The sequence below is a fragment of the Schistocerca cancellata genome, chromosome 10 (assembly GCF_023864275.1).
Source record: "Schistocerca cancellata isolate TAMUIC-IGC-003103 chromosome 10, iqSchCanc2.1, whole genome shotgun sequence".
NCBI classification, from domain to species: domain Eukaryota; kingdom Metazoa; phylum Arthropoda; class Insecta; order Orthoptera; family Acrididae; genus Schistocerca; species Schistocerca cancellata.
The window spans coordinates 17,958,190-17,981,289 of record NC_064635.1 but is presented as its reverse complement, the minus strand read 5'-3'; the positions used below and the strand labels follow the sequence as shown (position 1 = coordinate 17,981,289).

The window sequence follows — 23,100 nt, the reverse complement described above, 5'->3', positions numbered from 1 at the left end:
ACGCAAGAGGACGTGCTACTGGGTATTAGAGATAGCGTTGTGTACAGCAATCTGGATCACCACCTCTGAAGGTCTTGTGTGGTGATACAACATCCAATGTGCAGTTTTCTCGAGTAATAAAAAGGGCGAAAATGATGTTTATGTTGATCTCTATTCCAGTTTTCTGTACAAGTTCCGGAACTCTCGCAACCGAAGTGATGCAAAACTTTTTTTGCTATATATATCGAGGCAGCGAATTCACTTCGTGCAGATACCCGAACTACATCCATCCAGTGATTGAAAATCAGACCTCTTAGAGACTTACAGGAAACCTTAAACATGTTTTCAAACCTTATCTAAAGTTTTACTCGTTTACATGGTTAGAGTAAATACATAACACGTTCACTCATTTGCAAAATAAACAGAACTTTTATACATGTGAGTTCAATTTTTTAAAGAATTCTTTATTGATGACATTACATAACGCTAATGAAGAAGCTGAAATGCTTGACTTCAGTTTCAAATGTTTCTTTACCAACGAAAGTCCAGGGGTATTGGCCCAATTTAATCCATGTACCGATGGAAATATGAATGAAATAAGTATTAGTGTCAGTGGTGTTGAGAAACAGCTGAAATCGTTACAATTGAAGAAAGCTGCTGGCCTTGATGGAATCCCTGTCAGCTTCTATACTGAATTTGCTTAGCCCATCTTCTTACTATAATCTGTCATAGAGCCCTCAAACAAAAAACCATGCCCAGTTCTTGGAAAAAGGCACAGGTCACATGCATCTACAAGAGGGGCAGTAGAAATTATTACCGTCCAATATCCGTGACATTGTTTTGTTGTAGAATCTTAGAACATATTCTGAGGTCAGACATAATCAGCCATCTTGAGCAGAATGATCTATGTTATCTTAGATGGAGAGTCATCGTTAGATGTAGAAGTAAGAGGGGCAGTAGAAATTATTACCGTCCAATATCCGTGACATTGTTTTGTTGTAGAATCTTAGAACATATTCTGAGGTCAGACATAATCAGCCATCTTGAGCAGAATGATCTAGCATGTTATCTTGGATGGAGAGTCATCGTTAGATGTAGAAGTAACTTTGGGTGTGCCCCAAGGAAGTGTGTTGAGGCCTTGCTGTTCATATTGCATATTAATGATCTTGCAGACAATATTAATAGTAAAATCAAGCTTTTTGCAGATGATGCAGTTATCTGTAATGAGGTACTATCTCAAAGAAGCTGCATAAATATTCAGTTAGATCTTGATAAGATTACAATCTGGTGTAGAGATTGGCAACTTGATCTAAATGTTGAGAAATGTAAAATTTTACACTTCACAAATCGAAAAAACGTGTATTCTATAACTATAATATCGATGAGTCACTGTTGCAATCAGTCAACTCATCAAATACCAGGGTGCAACACTTTGTAGGAATATGAAATGGAATGATTATGTAGGTTCAGTCGTGGCTAAAGCAGATGGTAGACTTCAGTTTATTGGGTGAATACTGGGGATGTACAATCACTCTACAAGGGAGAGTGCTTACAAATCACTTGTGTGACAAGTTCTAGAATATTGCTCAGATGGTGAGACCTGTACCAAATAGGACTAGCTGGGAATATTGAATGAACACAGAAAAGGGCAGCACGAATGGTCACAGGTTTGTTTAGTCAGTGGGAGAGTGTCACAGAGATACTGAAGGAACTGAACTGGACTCTTGAAGATAGGTGTAAACTATCCTGAGAAAGTCTATCAACAAAGTTTCAAGAACTGACTTAAAATGATTAGTGTAAGTATATACTGCAACCCCCTATACATCGCTCACTTAGGGATTGTGAGGATAAGATTGGAATAATTACTGCATTCACAGACGCATTCAGTGAGTCATTCTTCCTCCACTCCACACCTAAATGGAATAGGAAGAAACTCAAATAACTGGTACAGTGGAAAGTACCCTCTGCCATGCTTCTCACGGTAGTTTGCAGTGTATAGATGTAGAATTAGAACATGTATATTACTCCTTGCCTGAAATCTAACAAGAAAAACAGTTGTCAGTTTGCAAAATCATTAACACATACTAGTATCCGTTTTTTCGTCTGCATGTCATTTTTACGGTCAGAATAGGAATGACGAAATCTTTCAAAAAACGATTGAACCCACAGTTGGTATACAAAACAATGTAAAGAAAAGCTGTCCTCATCTTGAAGGTTGGTTTGAGTCACACAGTGCATTATTAGGTATTGTCGATTAGATGTGATACACCCTTGACTTAATTCAATTTTTGACTACAAGATATGTTTTCGGGGAGAGACGTAAATGTTAAAGTTAATTCCCAGTCCCTCCGCAACTCGCCATTTGCTGCATTAGCAAATAACTGTAAGAAGCGATAAAAATCCAACGACCGACTCGATATCGACCTAAACCTTTGTATTCGTAGTCGGGCACTTCTTCACGTCTTTTTTTCTCTTTTTCCTCTTTTTCTGAAAAATCGGTTTTCTAAATTAGTATGTTTCTTGACTAGTAATTTTCTCCTCCAGCAACTAAAATTTTCTACCAAAATAGATGCAATTCTGTATTAGATATTCTGGATGAAGTTTATAATAAACTACTAGAATTAGTATGTAACTTATTGTTAAAAGTCTATATTCAGCAGTTAAAATTTTTGGAAGCAAAGTAATAATTTAAGTAGACAAATTGTAACAATAAAAGGAAACTTTCATAGGCGTTAATTTTTTTAGTTTTAATACTTAAATGTCTTCTTTTAAAGTAAAGCATTTTCCTGCCTGTCTTGCTTCAGTCCTCCTGTGAGTGATCCCATTCCATTTTTTTCGTGTATTATTTCCTGAATGATACTGAATACCTTTTTAAGTTACCGACCATTTTGTTTTCCAGACACAATTCCCATGTATTTAATTCAGCTGGTAAAGATAACGTCCTAGTTTATATTAACTGCTGATATGTAACAGCATAATTATCCTGTAACCATATTACAGTGTTATTTTTTGTGGTATGGTGCAATCTGGTGTCTGTCCTAAGTAGACTATATGTCATGTAGTTGGTTTCGAAAATTTAAGCCATAGATGGTTTCAAACCTGGGACCCAAGACATTTTGGGGACACAACTGCTATAGATATTAAAATATGGGCACATTTTTTACACCTTGCGGCATCAGAAGCCACCATGAAATCCTGTGCAGAATTGGAAAAGAAGTTGCTTTCTTAATATAAGTCACATGCGGAGCAACGTGCTGTGGATTAATTTGTTGCTTGATAATACGGTGGAAAAAATGACTGATCACTGCGCCGTCGGATCGCTTCCTTACTGAGAATGATGTATGTCGATCAGAACTCGATAAGCGGAAGAAGGGGAATCACCAGCTGATTTGCCATACTGTTATGAAAGAGCACAAATTGTTTGTACAGCGCCTAACCTGTACCAAGAAGTGCGAATTCATGACTCACCTATAAAATTAGCGCCTACAGGTGTAGTAATGCAGAAACAACATCCGCTACAACCTTTAAGTTCGAAACAGAGTTTCGTTGCCATAACTCACATTCTGTTCACAATGTCTTTACGCTTGCTGCAGTTAATCATCAATCATATTTGGAATGAACTCCGTAAAATGTATTTATTGACGTGCAGGTACAATGGAATCATTTGTCAGAGTGGCAAACTTGCTCGTTGGCACGGTGGTGTTGTCATAGGTTGCACACGTGTAGTCATATCTTTGGAGTCGCGGTATGGTGAAGATAGAACCCGGAGGTGGGTAGAAAATTGTTGATTGCAGATGATAAATGTTTATGGTATATGCACTGCTACCCCCAAGAACGAGACTTTCCATGTTATGAAGAGTTTCGTTTGGTTGTGTTTCGAAATTTGCGTATATCTATTCCAATCCATAGATGCGTGTCCCGGTGAATTGTTTATGTTGTTTATTAAGTGATGAAAGAGAGTAACTTCGAGCATGAAAATTATGACAATTCCAATTTAAATAATATATTTCGCTATTGAAATTGCGTTTTGATTTTGATGTGTTACGGCACCGGAGAATACGTTAACAACTTTGTTGTTGACATATACATGTCATCCCATTACCGGAACTGTCAACCGTTTTGTATATGTGGGTGGGAAATCCCCGTCGTGTTGACATTTCCAGGATAGAAGTCATTTGGAGGTCTTCATAATTTTTAGCGAGTGTCAAAGAAGAAGAAAAAAATGCCTTGCGGCCTCCTGTTTATCAGTAGCGCTAGTAACTCTAGTTAATAACATGCCATTTCGTGTTGAATTTTGCAACATTGCTAATTTCGATAGGAAATTGAACTGCAGATCATTGCAGCAAGTGCTAGCGCTGACGTGTGTTTCCTAAGTGTGGAAATTTGTAAATGCATACAACGAAGCCTTTTGTTCCAATATAACATATTGAGCCCATTTGTAGTAGATTGGATTCAGTAGTGCATTATTTAGATAGTTATCCAGTGAGAGATTTTTTTTGGGGGGGGGGGGGGGGAGGCAGTAAACACGTAATTCACTTGCTGAGCAGATAAATCTTACGTCATACAACCAGCAGAATAATTAACTGGGATCCGATTGCATGGAGATCTACCGTTTTAATAAATAGCATTGTAGATCTAAATGTAGACATAGCCATTTCATCATAAGTGACGTTATGAATGAACAGTATTTCTCTGATGCCACGAATTAGGTGTATTTTGTTGTTGTTCTGTCATTAGCACAATTACTTAAATTCTTAATATTCAGTTTTTTTTCTACCATTTTTTTTCACCATAATCTTGCTGTGGTTAGGTGCCAGCCAGTAAATTCATAGGTCAAAAGTGCAGTCATCTGTCAGTTTTAGGATTCTTTTCAGTCACATTTAATTCTGTCACCTCTGGCAGTGACTTGTATAGAACTATGTAACATATTTAGAATTGCACTTTGCCTTATCGTCCATGCTAAACTGCAGGGCCACATATTATTGAATTGATAAATCTGGTCAAAGGTAGGAAGAAGGCAAAGGCATACCACATTGAATAGGATTGTGACCAGTCAGGCACTGCAGCATTCAGATCAGCCTACAGGTTGAGGTCTGATTCACCTTAAACAGAAATTAGCAGACAGACCATTACTTTCATTAAATTCAGTATTAACTAAAAAATGCCAAAAATGGTGAGTCAGTATACTTCATGATGACCTGCTTCAGTGCAGGTTGGCCTACCTTTTTTTGTTGATATTTATGGAGGTAACTTGTTTAAAAAAATTGTGGAGAGGCTTCTTTTATGTTCTGTCAATTGCCTGAACTACTTTAGGCCTACTTTCAACCAACCATGTGAATTATGTGAAACAAATATAATGTCTTAAAAGTGACCAGTTTGAAAATCTTTTATTTACAACAGTTTTAACTGCAACTTAATGGTTGGGAATGGTACTGTTCATGGAAAAACTAGTTTTCTTTCCACGAAGCTGTATTTCTGATACAGCAAATTAGAGATGACCATTACAACACATGATGTGTCTTTACCTCATAGCAGTGGATGCTATTATGTTTGTTTGCATGAAAACAGCTTTCGTAACAGACCAAGCGTGTGCTTTCAAGGGCATAGTGGATTTTACAATTACTGAAAGTAGAGTGTGCATATTGGTTTTAATTCCCTATAGTATTAGGTCCTGTCTTTAAACTGTATAGTAACATGAATTATACACTATTTTCCAATTTTAATGTGACTTTATTTATAGATCCATTTGTCAGAAGCACAACATACTAATGTTTGTGTTGTATGATTATATAAGTTACAAACATTGTAGTATTACTTAACAATAATTACTTTGAAAGAACAATACACAGCCTCAGATACGTCAGCAAATAGTAATTTTGTCATAAAAAATGGTTCTGATATGCTTAGCTGGAACTCGGCACACAGATCGTACGTACCTTTCTTGACCAGCGGTAAATTTTGTCCCAACCTTCACAGTTATTTTCCAACAGTATTTATTCCTGTGTTTTCCCTCTGATCCTTTTGTGTTACGTACATAAAGTTGGGATGCAATATGAGAGCCCTGTGCCCTACCTCCCTTGGCATTTTGTTGGTTTACAGAAGTCTTAGACGTCGTACAACAATTAGAGACAGGCATTACATTACCTCTGTAAAAGTGCAATTGTGTTGGCGGTTGTTCTGTTAAATCCCAAAATTGGAAGTAAGATATAGAAGTACACTTGCAATGGCAAATGCGTATGTCGGGCTACACTACACTTTAATTTATGGCGCCAATGTTATTTTAGTGTTGAGATTCATTGGCTTTGCTAACTCTCAACCAGACTGTCACTTTCCAATGTAACCTAGTCTTCAGACTTCACTGCAGGTCAATAAATTTAGTTTTCTTAGTGAATACTCTGACCCAATTGGCTATGAACAAAGGAAACAAATTGCCAACAACTGCACTTGACAGAAAAGTGTGGTACACTGAAAATGCACTTTAGTTGAAGCAGTCACATATGACATACATTGTGTGGAAATTATATACCTGATTACATTGAGTTACATTCCCTCCAGCAACAGCAGGCTATTTCATTTGCATATGTTTCTTTTATCAGACTCACTTTGTCAAGTTACTAAATATAGTAGCCTACATGTTTATTTGGAATAGTGAAAGTAGGAAAATGTCAGTGGAAACATTTTGTTAGCAACTAGGCAAGGTGAACAAAAGAAAGAAAATTGTGTTCTCCCATGCCCTTGGTGTGTAATGGCAGCACATTAAAAAAGTAACTTTCCAATGTGATTTATGTGTCACATGAAATGATGCTACGAGGGTCAGTCATATGGTTGTGATAACTATGTAGAGAAAAGAAAAGTTACATAGTAATTAATGTGCAGTTTGTTTGCAGGTACACTCCTACATTCTGGTACACATTTAAATCCTCTTGCCATAGTACTGTAGCATTATGCTACAAGAGTTAGGACAAAGACATGCAGCCCATCTCCACTTTTTTTCTTTTTATTTTATCAGGCTCCTATAACAGCATGCTATGGTAGTGTGGCAAGTGAATTTCACTGTTTAACAGCACTGAAGACACGCTGGCAAACACACAAAAAATAACTTTTACTTCATTTTTTTGAGGTGACAGTTAACTACGCATTCGGACAGTTGCACATTGTAGCCATGAAAGTTGGTGTTCTCTTGATGATTTTCGAGGTTAGCTCTAGAAATTAAAAACTTCAAATTTTCCAATCTACGTAGGAAGGCTTCCTTGTCACTCTTGTACAGGAGCTCCTTGCAGTATTTGAGAACTTTCCCTATAATTTGGTGTCCATATGCAAATTACATGAGAAATCTTCATTCTTGTGGGCAATATACCTGTAACTGTTCATGTAGCGATTCTTTCCACGAGTTTTGGCTCAGACTGTCTCACAGAATCTGAAACAATGAGTAAAAACAGAAAAATGTGTGTCCTACTCACTTGCTGGGTCAGTTGTTGAGCATTTGACAGGTACATAAGCAAGATAGAAAATGTTAGTGTGAAAAACATGTGGAAGTTACTTCATTGTGGTTGCATGTACAACAAAAATGAAACAAATTTTGCTGATATGTGTTTTGGTGCATATTTGTATGGTTTTTTCTTCAGATCCAACCAACCAGCAAACACACACACACACACACACACACACACACACACACACACACACACACACACACACACCTATACAGGGGAAGTGGAACCTTGTATACCCAGACCGGTAGGACTATAGGTCATCCAGATTATGGAAACTCCGGCAGAATAGCCATCCCGTTGTGGGTTGGTCTTCAAGTACTTGCACAGTGGTAAGCCTCTGACTAAACAGGGATCACACACTCAGTTCCACAACTGAAAACTCCCCATGTATGCCAAGGAGTATTTGCCATTCATCACTGGGGTGCAGGGACTCGAGCAACAGATCACTGGCCAGGTATCCATTGCTGAGGCTGGGAGGTGCTCATGGAGAGAGCCCTTGTCCGGTGTGGGTGGCACCAAGGCAGATGAGGCCCAAATGAAGCAGATGAAGTTATTTCCCGCTAGTGGCCATACGAACCCATCAGTATCTATGGAAGGAAAGTTCTATTTTAATGCAGAGAGATACGACCCTGAAATGTTCCTTTGTTGTGGCAATGCCATGGGAAGAACGTAGGGTTAAATGGCATGCAGAAGAATATGCTCCCCTTTACTTAGTTTGCACTTAGTTTTTTTTAAATTAGGTGACTGTCCATCCAATCCAGATAGAGATAGCTGTAGGAAACCGAGAAGTATCAGTGTAAGACTGAAAGAAATGCCTCCTGCAGGTGAGAGTATTAAATTCCTAATGGTAAATTGCAGAAGCATTCACAACAAATTGCCAGAGTTTGAAGTGCTCTTGGAAAGCAGTCAAGCTCACATAATACTAGGTTCAGAAAGCTGATTGAAACCTGAAATTGAGAGCAATGAGATTTCTGGGGATAATTTAAGTTGATATCCAAAGATTTGATTAGTCGCAGTAGACAAGAAACTCAAATCTACTGAGATAGAAACTGAAGCAGCATGTGAGACTCTGGGTAAGGCTCAGTATCAGGGGTGACCATAAAATGATAATTGTATCCTTCTGTCACCCACCAGACTCATCTCCTGATGTAACTGAAAACATTAGAGAAAATCTCAGTTCACTTGCACATAAGTTTTCCAATCATACTGTAACCGTCAATGGAGACTTTAATCATCCAACAATTAATTGGGAAAATTACAGCTCTGTTATTCATAGTGGACGTGGTAAGACATCCCCTGAGATTGTACTATATGCCTTCTCTAAAAACTACCTAGAACAGATAGCTAGAAACCCCACTAATGGTGGAAATATATTGGATCTAATGGCAACAAATAGACCTGACCTCTTTGAGGATGTCCACATAGAAAATGGTATCACTGACCATAACGCGGTTGTGGCAACAATGATTACCAGAGTACAAAGGACAGCTAAAGCAAGCAGAAAGATATATATGTTCATTACACTAGATAAAAAGTTGGTAGTGTCATATCTTAGTGAGGAAGTTGAAACTATCAGCGCAGGTCAGGAGCGTGCGCAGGTCAGGAGCATGTAGAGAAACTCTGGCTCAGGTTTAAAAGAATAGTTGACCACACACTCGACAGATATGCACACAGTAGAACGGTTCATAGTGGGAGGGAACGTCCATGGTATACAGTCACTGTACAAAAACTTCTAAAGAAACAGATTACTGCATAACAAGTGTAAAACAAAGTCTGGGCTATAGATAGATGCCAAATGCAACTCATTTGGCTGTCAACAGAGCATTGCATGATGCCTTCAATGACTACCCTTGCAAAATATTGTGAAATGACATTTCACGAAGTCCAAAGAAATTATGAGAGTGTGTAAAGGCTGTTAGTGGTACCAAAGTTAGTGTCCAGTCCCTGGTGAAAGAGGGAGGAACTGAAATTGAGGGTAGCCAAGCAAAAACTGAAATGCTTAACTCCGTATCCAGATGTTCCTTTATAAAGGAAAACCCAGGAGAATTGCCCCAATTTAATCCTCGTACCACTGAAAAGATGAATGAAATAAGTATTAGTGCCAGTGTGGTGTTGAGAAACAGCTGAAATTGTTAAAACTGAACAAAGCTCCAGGCCTATCAGATTCTATACTGAATTTGCCTATGTTTTGATTGTAATCTATCACAGATCCCTTGAACAAAAAACCATGCCCAGTTCTTGAGAAAGGCACAAGTCACACCTCTCTACAAGAAGGGTTTGTGGAGTCATCCACAAAACTGCTGTCCAATGTCCTTGACATTGATTTGTTGTAGAATCTTATAACATATTCTGAGATCAAACGTAGTTTGGTATCACGGACAGAATGACCTCCTCAGTGCCAACCAGCATGGATTTTGAAAACACCTATCATGTGAAACCCATCTTTTTGTCGTGACATACTGAATGCTTTGGTTCAAGGCAACCAGGTAGATGCAGTGTGTTTCTTGATTTCTGAAAAGCATTTGACTCAGTACAGCACCTACGCTTATTGTCAAAAGCATGATCATATGTGTTATCGAGTGAAATTTGTGTTCAGATTGAGGACTTTTTGGTAGAGAGAATACAGCATGTTATCTTGGATGGAGAGTCATCATTAGATGTAAAAGCAACTTCGGGTGTGCCCCAGGCAAGTGTGTTGTAACCCTTGCCATTCATGTTGTTCGTTAATGGTCTTGCAGACAATATTAATGGTAAAATTAGGCTTTTTGCAGGTGGTGCAGTTATCTATAAGGAAGTACTGTCGGAGAGAAGCAGCATAAATATTCAGTCAGATCTTGATGAGATTTCAGCATGGTGCAGAGATTGGCAACTTGCTCTAAATGTTCAGAAATGTAAAATTTTGCAATCACAAAGTGAAAAAAACGTAATATCCTAGGACTATAATATCAGTGAGTCACTGTTGGAATCGGCCAACACCTACAAATACCAGAGTGTAATACTTTGTAGGGATGTGAAATGGAATGATCTCACGGCTTCAGTCTTGGCTGAAGCAGATGGTAGACTTCAGTTTATTAGTAGAATACAGGGGAAGTGCAATCAGTCCACAGAAGATTTTTCTTACAGATCGCTCGTGTGACCCATCCTAGAAAATTGCTCAAGTGTGTGAGTCCCGTGCCAGATAGGTCTAACTGGGTATATTGAACGCATACAGAGAAGGGCAGCACAAATGGTCACAGGTTTGTGTAATCGACAGGAGAGTGTCACAGAGATACTGATGTCTGAACGTACGTTTGGAAGCAGGCATAAACTATCCAGAGAAAGTCTGTTAGCAAAGTTTTAAGATCCAACTTTAATTTATTACTCTAGGAATATATTACAACTCTATATGTATTTCTCACATAGGGGCTGCGGCAATAAGATTAGAATAATTACTGCATGCATAGAGGCATTCAAACAATTATTCTTCCTACACACATACATGAATGGAACAGGAAGATGCCCTAAAACTGGTACATTGTGATGTACCCTCTGCCATGCACCTCCCAGTGTTTGCAGAATACTGATGTAGGTAGAGATGCAGATGTAGAAAGACTGAACATGAAAAGTGGGTCAGTTTTGATCAAAATGTCATCCTTTGCCCAGTCACAGGTGCTGCTCGCTTGTAACAAGCTGTGTGACATACTGGTGACTATTGCTCCCCATAATAGTCTAAATATGGTTCAGGGCATCGTTTTCCACTGAGACCTGCTCTTGCCATCTAATGATGTGCTACACACCAACTTGATGTGGCTGGGTGTATATTTCGTTGTGTACATGGGAGGCCAAAGGATAGTAGGTTCACTATTGCCAACATGATGGTATACTGATGTGACGTGAAACCATATGTTACCCCCATCCTCACACAACCGGTGCTTTCAATGTTTGAAATTTGGGCACAAGTCGTCACATAACAAAGCTATCCCCATCTGTAGAGACTGTGGAAGAGTGCTGCATGCAAATGTTCCTTGTGCCCCTCTCCCCATCTGTGTCAATTGTGGAAAACACCAGCATCCCTGTTCACCAAACTGCACTGTTTTCCAGAGAGAGAAGAAAATACAAGAATCCAAGATTCTGGACAAACTAACTTACCAAGAGGCCAAGAAAATGTGCAAACAGTTGCATTCAGCATGTAAAACAATGTCATATGCCACAGCTATGACGAGATTGCCCCCTTTGGCGATGGTATTCCCGCCTGTTAAGACCGTGTACAGTGGGCCGTAAGGGCCACTTGACCATGCCTGTCCCCGTGATGCTTGGGGACTCTCCTCTTGCTGCTTCCCCCATGCCTACTTTGGGATCGTTGGCTTCCCACCCACTGGGGACATTGTTCCCAATCTCCCAGATGGAGACAACCATCTTCCTCCAGCTTCTCTCGCCATGGAGGAGGTCCCTTGTGATACTTCCTTCCAAGGTTTCTGCCAGTCTACAACCGGATGCCAGCCAGTGGCTGAAGGAGCCGAAGACTGCTGGTCGTATGGCTTCTTAATCATCATCATTATTTGAAACTGACCCAGTGAAACCCTCACAATCATCCAAATCCTCTAAGAAAAGAAAGATAAGAAGTGGTCCTCCAAGAATAAAGACCCTACAGTGCCCCCCATAACACCAGACCCCACCTGTTCCATTTCTGTGGCAGAGGCAGGGAGTCCAGCGGCCCATGCGACCCCAGGTCGCACCATACAATGGAGCCCAGAACCTATGTGTATTAATGGCATAACCCCTCTACCAGTGACAGCATGTGACCCTAGGGCATAACCTGCCTCCTTAGCTCCTTCATGGTCTCACAGTACATTGACAACATTGTTCTCCAGTGCAATTGTAATGGTTTTTTACACCATCTGGCTGAGCTACGGCATCTTTTAAGCACTTCCCCTGCCTTCTGCATTGCCCTTCAGGAGACTTGGTTTCCAGCAACGTTGACCCCAACCCTTCGTGGATACCAGGGATATTACAAGAATCGTGCTATCTGCAGGGTGTTGGGCAGAGTTTGCACATATGTTCTGGACACACTATATAGTGAACTTGAACCTCTTAATGCACCTTGAGAGGCTGTGACTGTTAGGATAAGGGCATTTTGGTATATTACAATCTGCAATATTTACCGTGCTTCTGATGGTGAAATGTCTCAGAACATATTGTTTGCATTGGTTTCTCATCTCCCCTCATATTTAAAGGTCCTAGGTCTTCAATTCCCATAACCCTTTCTGGGGTGGAACCACGATGACTGGCTGCAGTAAAGACCCTGAAAATTCACCGGCACAAGTTGACATCTGCCTCTTGAATATTGGTGCCCCCCACACACTTCGGTGTGGTGCACTGAACTTTCTTGACCATTGACCTTTCCTTTTTCAGCCCTTGTCTTCTCTCGTTCTTCCACTGGAGAGTCCACGATGACCTGTGTGGTTGTGACAACTTACCGACCTTCCTGTCCCTCACTCAGTGTGACTCCCATGGACAAGTGCCCAGATAGCTCTCAACTGTGTTGAGTGGGGTGCTTTCGCCTCTCGTCGCCCTTTGCTCTCTGCTGCATAAAGGTATCAATGAGGTAGTCCAGAATATAAATACAGCCATTCTCTCGGAAGCTGATTTGGCGATCCTCTGTTCCTTAGGTCTGCACCGACTGAAGAAAGTGCCTCGGCGGTCTCAGAAGTCGTAGGGACCATTAGAGATTGAAGGCAGGCTCTCCAATGCTATAAGGGGCACCCGTCATTGGAGCACCTCATTTGCCTTTAAGCAGCTCCTTGGCAGAGTCTGACACCTAATAAAATGATGGAACCGATAATGTTGGGAACAGTATGTTTCTCAACCTGTGAACCATGTATCTCCCCTTTTTAAGTTTGGGCAAAGGTCAGATATCCTTATGGATACCACACACCTGCAGGTGTACCTGGTATTACTTTGAGTGGCAGTGTCTACACTTGTCGAGACGCCATCGCTGATCATTTTGCTCTTCATTACGCTCGAGCCTCTACGTCTGAGACTTATCAACCTGTCTTTTGTGTCCTAAAACAGTGGGTGGAGTGAAAGCTACTATCTGTTACTATACATCACCTGGAGCCATATAACGCTCCCTTCAGCAAATGGAAGTTACCGTGCTTCTGATGGTGAAATGTCTCAGAACAAATTGTTTGCATTGGTTTCTCAGCTCCCCTCATATTTAAAGGTCCTAGGTCTTCAATTCCCATAACCCTTTCTGGGGTGAAACCACAGAAACTCCGAGTCATGTGGCAAGGGGAAGAGCTGAAACATACAAACAGCCCAAAATACCTGGGAGTAACATTGGACAGAGCACTTACTTTTAAGCAGCACTGTCACAACACTAAAAAAAAGGTATGTGCCAGGAACAACATACTGCAGAAGCTAACAGGTTCATCGTGGGGAGCTCAACCACATGTTTTGCGCACCACGGGTCTAGTGCTGAGTATCTCAGCAGCGGAATATGCGGCGCCAGTTTGGAGGAACTCTGCTCACACTAAGCAAGTTGACGTCGCCGTAAACGAAACTGTACGCATTGCCACAGGATGCCTCAAACCAACTCGCACAGACATCATTTACCCCATCATAGGCATAGCACCACCCACTATCCGCAGACAAGTAGCCGCCGAGATCGAAAGATCAAAACAAAAGAATGATCCTCGACACCCGATGCATATGCACCGAAAACAACGTGTCCGGCTGAAATCCCGCAGGAGTTTCATTGAAACTACTGAAGAGCTCGCCACCAAGCCCGCCGCAAGGCGGCTATCTCTTTGGGAAGAAATGGTACCACACTCCACAATGGAACTACTTGAGGAGGGATCTGCAGGATTTCAACTACCTTTTACAACTTGGAGGTCATTAAACCGGCTGCGCACTGGAGTAACTGGGTGCAAATCAAACCTATTTAAATGGGGTTACAGTGATGGCAACAGGTGTGAATGCGGAGCAATACAGGACTTGGACCACCTACTGATCTGCCCAGATATGTCTATAACATGCACTAAAGATGATATTTTGAAAGTCAATGACAAAGCAATCTACGTTGCTAATTACTGGGAAGGGAAGATATAACTGGTGCATCCGGACACGGAAGAAGAAGAAGCAAATGGGAATTCATCAGTGTCCTAGCCCACTGCCGCGATACAGCCCTAGGGTCCGACAGCATCCAAACCCAAATTATCAAACACCTATCTGTGGATTGTCAATGTCATATCCTTGCCATTTTTAACTGCATCTGAAGTGAGAGCAAGTTACCATTGCAATGGTGATGACTCGTCATCGTTACAGTACTGGAACTGGTTAAGCACCTTTTAGAGCAGGACAGTTATCGCCCAATAAGTCTCAGCACTGTTCTCTGTAAGTTGCTTGTACACGTGGTGAGCCAGTGGCTCTGTTGGCTCCTTGAGTCTCGGGGTCATCTGGCTTCATCCCAGGGTGGTTTTCGCCAAACCATTCCACTACTGATAACGTGTTTTACCAGGAGTCTGCCATCTGAACTGCTTTTACACAATGTCAACACCTTACAGCCATCTTCTTCAATCTGCAAAAGGCTTATGACACAACATGTTGATACCACTTCCTTGCAACCTAACACGAGGGGAGGTGTTCAGGTGTCACTCGCAATATTCAATCAGAACTCCTGTCGCACCGTATGTTCCAGGTTTGAGTTGTGTAACCCCCCTCCCCCGCGTCTCCAACAGAAAGAGGTTCCACAAGGAGTGTGGTGGAGATTTATCACTTTTTAGGATTAGTCTTCGATTCTCAGTTGATGCATATTCCCCATCTTCGCCAGCTTAAGCAAATGTACTGGCTGCACCTTAATACACTTTCCTGCCTGAGTAACACCAGCTGGGGTGCAGGTCGCACAATGTTTCTACAACTTTATAAGGTCCTGATACAATCCCGTCTCGATTATGGGAGTCTGGTATATTGTGGATACTGGATCCAATATGCCACTGCGACTTGCGACAGAAACCTTTCGAACTAGCCCTGTGAACAGCATACTCGTGTGCTTCTTGGGAATCTGGATTACGGAATAGCTCACTCTGACTCAGAATCTGGATTACGGAATAGCTCACTCTAACTCACAAGACAAACTACAGGTGATAAAGGAGACTACAAATCTGTGGAGGTCGGCCTCTTACAAGGGCTCTACCATCCTTTTCTGGCTCTGCATTGGCCATACTTCGCTGACTCGTGGTCATCTCCTCCATTGTGAGGCTCTCATTTGAAAGTGGTCCACATTTTTCTGGACTCTCCCAACCTAGCTGCTCTGTGGCAGACTCTTAGCCTCCCTGACTTGCTACCAATGGTGTTAGGGGACAATGCCTCAGCAGCTGACACAGTTTTACATTTTATTTGTGAAGGAGTCTTTTTACCACTCTCTTACTGCAAGGGTCACTTAATCTTACCAGTCCATCGAGGTTTTGGCAAGAACACTGTCGCCTCCTCTGACCAGACCAGGTCGGTATTGCTAGTCTTTCCTAGGCAGTTTCTGAGTGGAGTACCTATGGTAAGTGTTGGGGGCTTGGGATTTATTTATTTTTTATTTACACACGTCAAGTTCCGTAGGACCAAATTGAGGAACAAATCTCCAAGGTCATGGAACATGTCAGTACATGAACTTACAACATAAAAGTAATAACAGATAAAAGTAAATGTTCATGAACCTGAAAAAAGTCAGTCCATAAGTTTAAGTAAATGCTATCAGCAATACAATAAGATTCAGCTTAATTTTTCAAGGAACTCCTCGACAGAATACAAGGAGTGACCCATCTCGACAGAATACAAGGAGTGACCCATGAGGAAACTCTTCCATGAGGAAACTCTTCAGTTTCAATTTGAAAGTGCGTGGATTACTGCTAAGATTTTTGAATTCGAGTGGCAGCTTATTGAAAATGGATGGAGCAGTATACTGCACACCTTTTTGCTCAAGAGTTAAGGACGTCCGATCCAAATACAGGTTTGATTTCTGCCAAGTTTTAACCAAGTGAAAGCTGCTTATTCTTGGGAATAAACTAATATTGATAACAAGGAACGACAATAAGGAATAAACATATTGACAGGCCAATGTCAAAATACCCAGACTCGTGAACAGAGGTTGACAAGAGGTTTGTGAACTCACACCACTAATTGCCCAAACAGCCCATTTCTGAGCCAAAAATATCCTTGTAGAATGGGAAGAGTTACCCCAAAATATAATACCATACGACATAAGCGAATGAAAATAAGAAAAGTAGACTAATTTTTGTGTCGGAAGTATCACTCACTTTTGATACCGTTCGAATAGTAAAAATGACAGTATTAAATCTTTGAACAAGATCCTGAACGTGGGCTTTTCACGACAGCTTACTATCTATCTGAACACCTAGAAATTTGAACTGTTCAGTTTCACTGATCATATGCCCACTCTGTGAAATTAAAACGTCAGGTTTTGTTGAATTGTGTGTTAGAAACTGTATAAAGTGAGTCTTACTGTGATTTATCGTTAGTTTATTTTCTACAAGCCATGAACTGAGGTCATGTACTGCACTATTTGAAACAGAGTCAATGTTGCACACAACATCCTTTGCTACCAAGCTAGTGTCATCAGCAAACAGAAATATTTTAGAGTTACCCATAATACTAGAGGGCATATCATTTATATAATTAAGGAACAGGGGCAGCCCCAACAGTGATCACTGGGGCACCCCCCACTTGACAGTACCCCACTCAGATCCCACATCACAGCCGTTAGCAACATTGTGAATAATGACCTTTTGCTGCCTGTTGCTAAAGTAAGAGGTGAACCAATTGTGAGCTACTCCCTGTATTCCGTAATGGTCCAACTTCTGGAGCAATATTTTGTGATCAACACAATCAAATGCCTTAGTGAATCAAAAAATGTCTCAAGCGTTCAAAACTTTTTGTTTAGCCCATCCAGTACCTCACAGAGAAAAGAGAATATAGCATTTTCACTTTTTAAACGACTTCTAGAGCTGAACTGTACATTTGATAGCAAATCGTATGATATAAAATGATAAAATTATCCTTGCATACACAGCCTTTTCTATAACTTTTGCAAACACTGATGGCGTAGAAAGAGGTCTAAAATTATCTACATTATCCCTTTCTCCCTTTTTATAAAGCGGCTTTACTACTGAGTACTTTAATCGCTCAGGAAACTGACCATTCCTAAAGGAAAAATTACAAATATGGCTAAATACAGGGCTAACATGTGCAGCACAAATACTTTAATATTCTGCTAGACAATCCATCATAACCGTGAGAGTTCTTAGTCTTCAGTGATTTAATTATTGACTCAATCTCCCTCTTGTCTCTATCACAGAGGAGTATTTCAGACATCAATCTTGGAAAGGCATTTGCCAAGAAAGTTATATGATTTCCCGTAGAAACTAAATTTTTATTTAATTCACAAGCAATGCTCAGAAAATGGTTGTTAAATACTGTACATATATCTGATTTATCAGTAACAGAAATATTTTTACTGCGAACTGACTTTATATCGTCGACCTTGTGCTGCTGACCAGACACTTTCTTCACAATGACCATATGGTTTTAATTTTATCCTGTGAATTAGCTATCCTGTTTGCATACCACATACTCTTTGCCTTCCTAATAACATTTTTAAGCACCTTACAATACTGTTTGTAATGGGCTACTGTAGCTTGATTGTGACTACTTCTAACATTTTGATATAATTCCCACTTTGTTCTACATGATATCCTTTTCCCACTAGTCAGCCACCCGGGCTGTCCATTACTGTTAGTACCCCGTTTAGAATGGAAAGCAACTCTTGAAGAGCGTGTATGTCCCCTCAATGGACTCTGCATTCTGGGGCTTCCAGCTGCTCCCTAGATAGGGCATCTTGCCTTCTTTCTTCCTCTGTCTCCATTTCTTCTTTTGTCCCTTATCTCACCTTCAGTGACCTATTGTAGACCTTGGGGTTTTCTTCCCCTGGGTTCAGTGCGGTCTAGTCTCTCACTGATCTACAGACATGTAAACCTATCTGTTTGAGGGAAATGGGACTGATGACATAGTAGTTTGATTTTGGACAGCTGATGTATACCGTGTTGATCGTTTCAGAGTTTAACCAACCTTGACGTACTGTGAAGCTACAATCAAGATTAGAAAGCTTCTTGTTTGCATTAGGTTTTTTCCTGCAATATCGGGCCTGAAATTGGAATGCCACTTTCCTTCTTTTCTGCTAAACCATGTAAAAAGTTCATCTTTGCCTTTTCCTGTCCCTGACTCTCTAAACTACTCTTTGTCATTCTTTCGAAACAAAAGTTGCTTACGGTTTGGACACGTCTTCCCGCTGCACCGATGATCCCCTCTGTGGTGACTTCCATGAGGGGAGTGCCTGTGCTCCCCCGCCAGTGTGCATAAATTGTAATGCACAGCATTCTCCACGTTCACCAGCATGCCTGGTGTATGTGAAAGAATGATGGATTCAAGAGTACAAGACGGAAATCCATGGATCGGGTAGAATGGCAGGATATTGTGATGCGGGCCAAGGCCCTTCAAGGGCTGTAGAGCCGAGTGGTAGTAGTAGCAGTAGTAGTAGTAGTATTCAAGAGTACAAGATCCTAGATCGACTTACGTACACCGAGGCTTGTCGAAAGTATGACTGGCTCCATCCCGTGCCTACTACTTTTGCTTCACTAATGCCCATTCTTCCTCTTACCCCCTTGTCTTCCCAGCCCCGCCCCATTCGCCCCACACCTTTCGCCTCTCTCTCCCACTCCCCTCCCCCCTCCCCATCAGTACCCATACCCACCCTGTCGGGTGCTGCTCCCCCTCCCCCACCGGAGAAGCGCTCTCCTCCTTCAGCAGCCGCCAGTACTGGAGCTCTCTCCCATGACTCCTCTTCCCGGCACCCCCCTGAAAGGTGATGTGCAGCTCCACATCGGCCACACAATCTGCGGCCAGTGTAATTCCGTGCCCAACCTCGCTGCAGTCTGCCCATCTCTTCTTTCACAAGACAAGAAGCAGAAATACAAGAACAAGGGCAAGGGCCCTTTGGTACCCCCCCCCCCCCCCCCTCCAGCCAATGAACCAACAGAGTCTGACCCCACGTATACAGACATTACCCCATCCTTATCGGTGACTGCGACTTGGCGGCATGACCAGCTCCAGTCCGTCCACTTCCCATTTGGACTCCGGCTTGAGAATCCTCCAGTGGAATTGTAATAGCTATTTGCGTCACCTCCCGGAGTTGCAGCCCCCTCTTTCCTCCTACTCTGCTGCTTGCATTGCTCTCCAGGAGACCCTTTTTGTCAATTCTTACTCACTCACCCTTTGTGGGTTCCATACTTTCTTTCAACTGAATTGGCCCCTTGCAGGCTTCTGGTGGTGATTGCATCTTGGCGTGCAAGGACGTTGTTAGTAAATGGGTTCCCCTTCATACTACTCTACAAGCAATTGCTGTCAGGGTCCATCTGTCTACTCCAATCACAGTCTGTAATCTCTACCTCCTGCCTGACAGGCCACCCACATCCCTTGCCCTAACCACCCTTCTTCAAAAACTCCCTTCTTCCTTCCTGCTTCTAGGGGACTTTAATGCCCACATCTCTCTTTGGGGTAGTCAGATGACTACTGCCTTGGGCAGGACAGTTGAAGCTGTTCTGGCAGGGCTTGACCTCTGTCTTCTAAAGACCGGCACTCCCATGCACTTTATTGTGGCACACGGCACTTTCTCTGCCATTGACCTGTCCATCTGCAGTCCCGGCCTCCTTCCCTCCATTCAGTGGTGTGTCCACAATGACAGCGATCATTACCCGATTGTTTTGACCTTCCTTCAGTATGTCTCACTCCGTCACCCTCCCAGGTGGGCCTTCTCTAAAGCTGATTGGGGTGATTTCTCCTCTGCTACCATCCCTCCTGTACTACCACACAGTAGTATTGATGAATCTACACAGACTTTGACTACCGCGATTCTTTCAGCCATCCCTTCTTCCTCGGGTTCCCCCCGTTGGAAGATGGTCCCTTGGTGGACTCTGGAAATTGCTGTGGCCATAAAAGACCACCGCCGTACTCTTCAATGCTTAAAGCGGCACCCTGCTACTGCTCTCCTGGTCTTTAAACGATTCCACACCCGGGCCTGCTACCTAATCAAATTTCAGAAACGGATTTATTGGGAACGATATGTGGCTGCCATAGGACTGCACACCCCCTCTTCGCAAGTCTGGGCAAAACTCGGGTGAATTTTTGTCCAACGTCTTCCCACCAGTGTTGCAGGAATTTCTGTGCATGGTGTTGTCCTTACCCATCCGGACTTTGTTGCAGAGCTTTTCGCTCAACGCTTTGCCCAAGCCTGTGCATTGATTCAGTATCCGTCCACATTCCTCCTCCTGAAAGAGCACTCGGAACGACTGCCTTTGTCTTTCATTTCTCGCTGCTTGGAGCATTACACTGCCCCATTTAGCAAATGGGAATTTGCCAGCGCCCTCACCCTTTGTCCCAACACGGCTCCCGGACCGGATCGGATACATAACCAAATGCTCCCTCAGTTATTGGTGGCTGGCCACTGTCTTATATTGACCCTTGTCAACCAACTATGGAGTGAGAGGGTATTTCCTACCCAGTGGCAGGAAAGCATTGTTATTCCAGTGTTGAATCCTGGGGATCCACCTCTTCAGTTGGATAGCTACCATCCAATTAGCCTTACCTATACCCTCTGCAAGTTCGTTGAACGCCTAGTGAGTTAGAATGAAATTTTCACTCTACAGCGGAGTATGCGCTGATATGAAACTTCCTGGCAGATTAAAACTGTGTGCCGGACTGAGACTCGAACTCGGGACCTTTGCCTTTTGTGGGCAAGTGCTCTACCGACTGAGCTACCCAAGCACGACTCACGCCCCGTCCTCACAGCTTTAATTCCGCCAGTACCTCGTCTCCTACCTTCCAAACTTCACAGAAGCTCTCCTGCGAGCATACATACTCACAAATTTCTTTCACAGATTATGACCTTTGTTTGATGCTAGAAGAATGTTTCCTGTACCAGAGCGTTCCTTGTACTCTACTTGGTTCACCTGTTTTGCTTTAATTTGGATCTAAGGCAGTAGAATTCCTGTACCACTTCTTGGACTTGGTCCTCAGTTTTGATAAGTTTGTAGCTAATCTTATCTCTGCTGCTCCTTAAGGACTTTTGGATTGCTTTGGTTTGCTTTTAATCCATTTTCTCTGCTCAGTAGACTGTTCATTCCATTCAGTGTACTGTTTCCAGAGGAACCCACAGCCATCAGTGAACCTAGTCACTGATGTTCTTTTACTCTGAATTTTAACCCAACTTATGCATGTTTCTTTTATTTCCAACAATATAAGGAAAAGGGTTGCAGTGCCCCCAATACCTTGTTCTTTAAGAAAAATCACTAAATTACGACTTGCAAACTAATTGTTTAGATAGAAGTAAAAATTATGAAAGTGCTCTCATTCATGCTTAGTGTTACTTTTATGTAAATGCAGTGCATGTGCCTGTGATAGAACTAATGTTGCATAAATTCCAATAAATTGCATGTCAGAAATACCAAATATTGAGGTTGTATGCTTGAATGAACACTGTCTTACAAAGGATAGTATCAGAATCTTAAATAAGCTTGATAATTTTTATGTTGCCAGCAGGTTTTGTAGGAGTAATTTGAGGATATAAAGAATCCATATACATATATGAGCTGATTATCTTATTTCATAGTAGCCTTGATTGATTTATAACAAATCATTTTCAACATGATTGCAAAACAAGAAATCAAAATAATTTTATTGCTGTGCACCCACCATTTAAAACTTTATGCTCAAACTCCACAATATATGGCTGTGAAAATTTACAACAAAGTGAAAAGAAGAGAATTAAAAAAGAATGTAGGAAAAAAAGAGAAACTAATGCAGCAATGTTACTATTCAGTAGAAGAACTCATGAATGACAACCTGAAAAATCGAGCGCGAGAGACAAGTATATAGGACTGTTAATTTTTAAATTTTGTTACTTTCTAATAAAAAATATTAATTAATTAATTAATAATATAGTACAGTATATTATATTAATGATATTATAAGAAAAATTGTAAATCAGTTTTTGTGTTTTGACGAGTCTTCTGTACATGAAGTCAATGACTTGAAATTGTGTGTTATGAGACAATAAATTTCTATTCTATTCTATTCTATCCTGTTGTTGGTTGATTAAAGAACTATTTACAATTTTTGAACGTAAAAGATGTGATGAAGTTTTGGGTGTAGTCACCAGTTGCCCCAGGAGTGGACTGCTTCTCTGAACTACTAACACAAGGCTGAAGGAAATGCTGTTCAAAAATCCTTAAATAATCACAAGAAGATTATAGTAGTTCACTGTTGGCACAAAAAATAAAAATAAAAAAACAGCAAAAATCCAGTCCTGTCATTTTTAGCATTAGTGTAACACTGGGCACTAATAAGTTAAGACAAACAATTGCCACTTTCCGTGTCTTCTGGGAATCTTCCTGTCTACAAAATAGAGAAATATATAGAAATACCCAAGCTATCCTGGTATTTGATTAAATGTATACATTTAATACTAGATGAAAGTTGTCCTTTTTGGACTTTCAAACAATAGAAAATCCAGTATAGAATAATGACA

General features: G+C 41.3%; 1 protein-coding gene across 2 annotated transcripts in view; it reads left to right on the top strand.

Moving 5' to 3' along the window:
- Positions 1-3,706: 3,706 nt before the first annotated feature.
- The window catches only part of LOC126106471 (endoribonuclease Dicer-like), a 292,820-nt gene continuing 273,426 nt past the window's right edge, over positions 3,707-23,100 (top strand). The window contains exon 1 of one of the 2 annotated variants that reach the window (XM_049912758.1): positions 3,707-3,748. The gene's annotated coding sequence lies outside the window, so the exon portion shown is untranslated. The remainder of the gene's footprint in view (positions 3,749-23,100) is intronic. The other variant, XM_049912757.1, reaches the window with a different exon arrangement.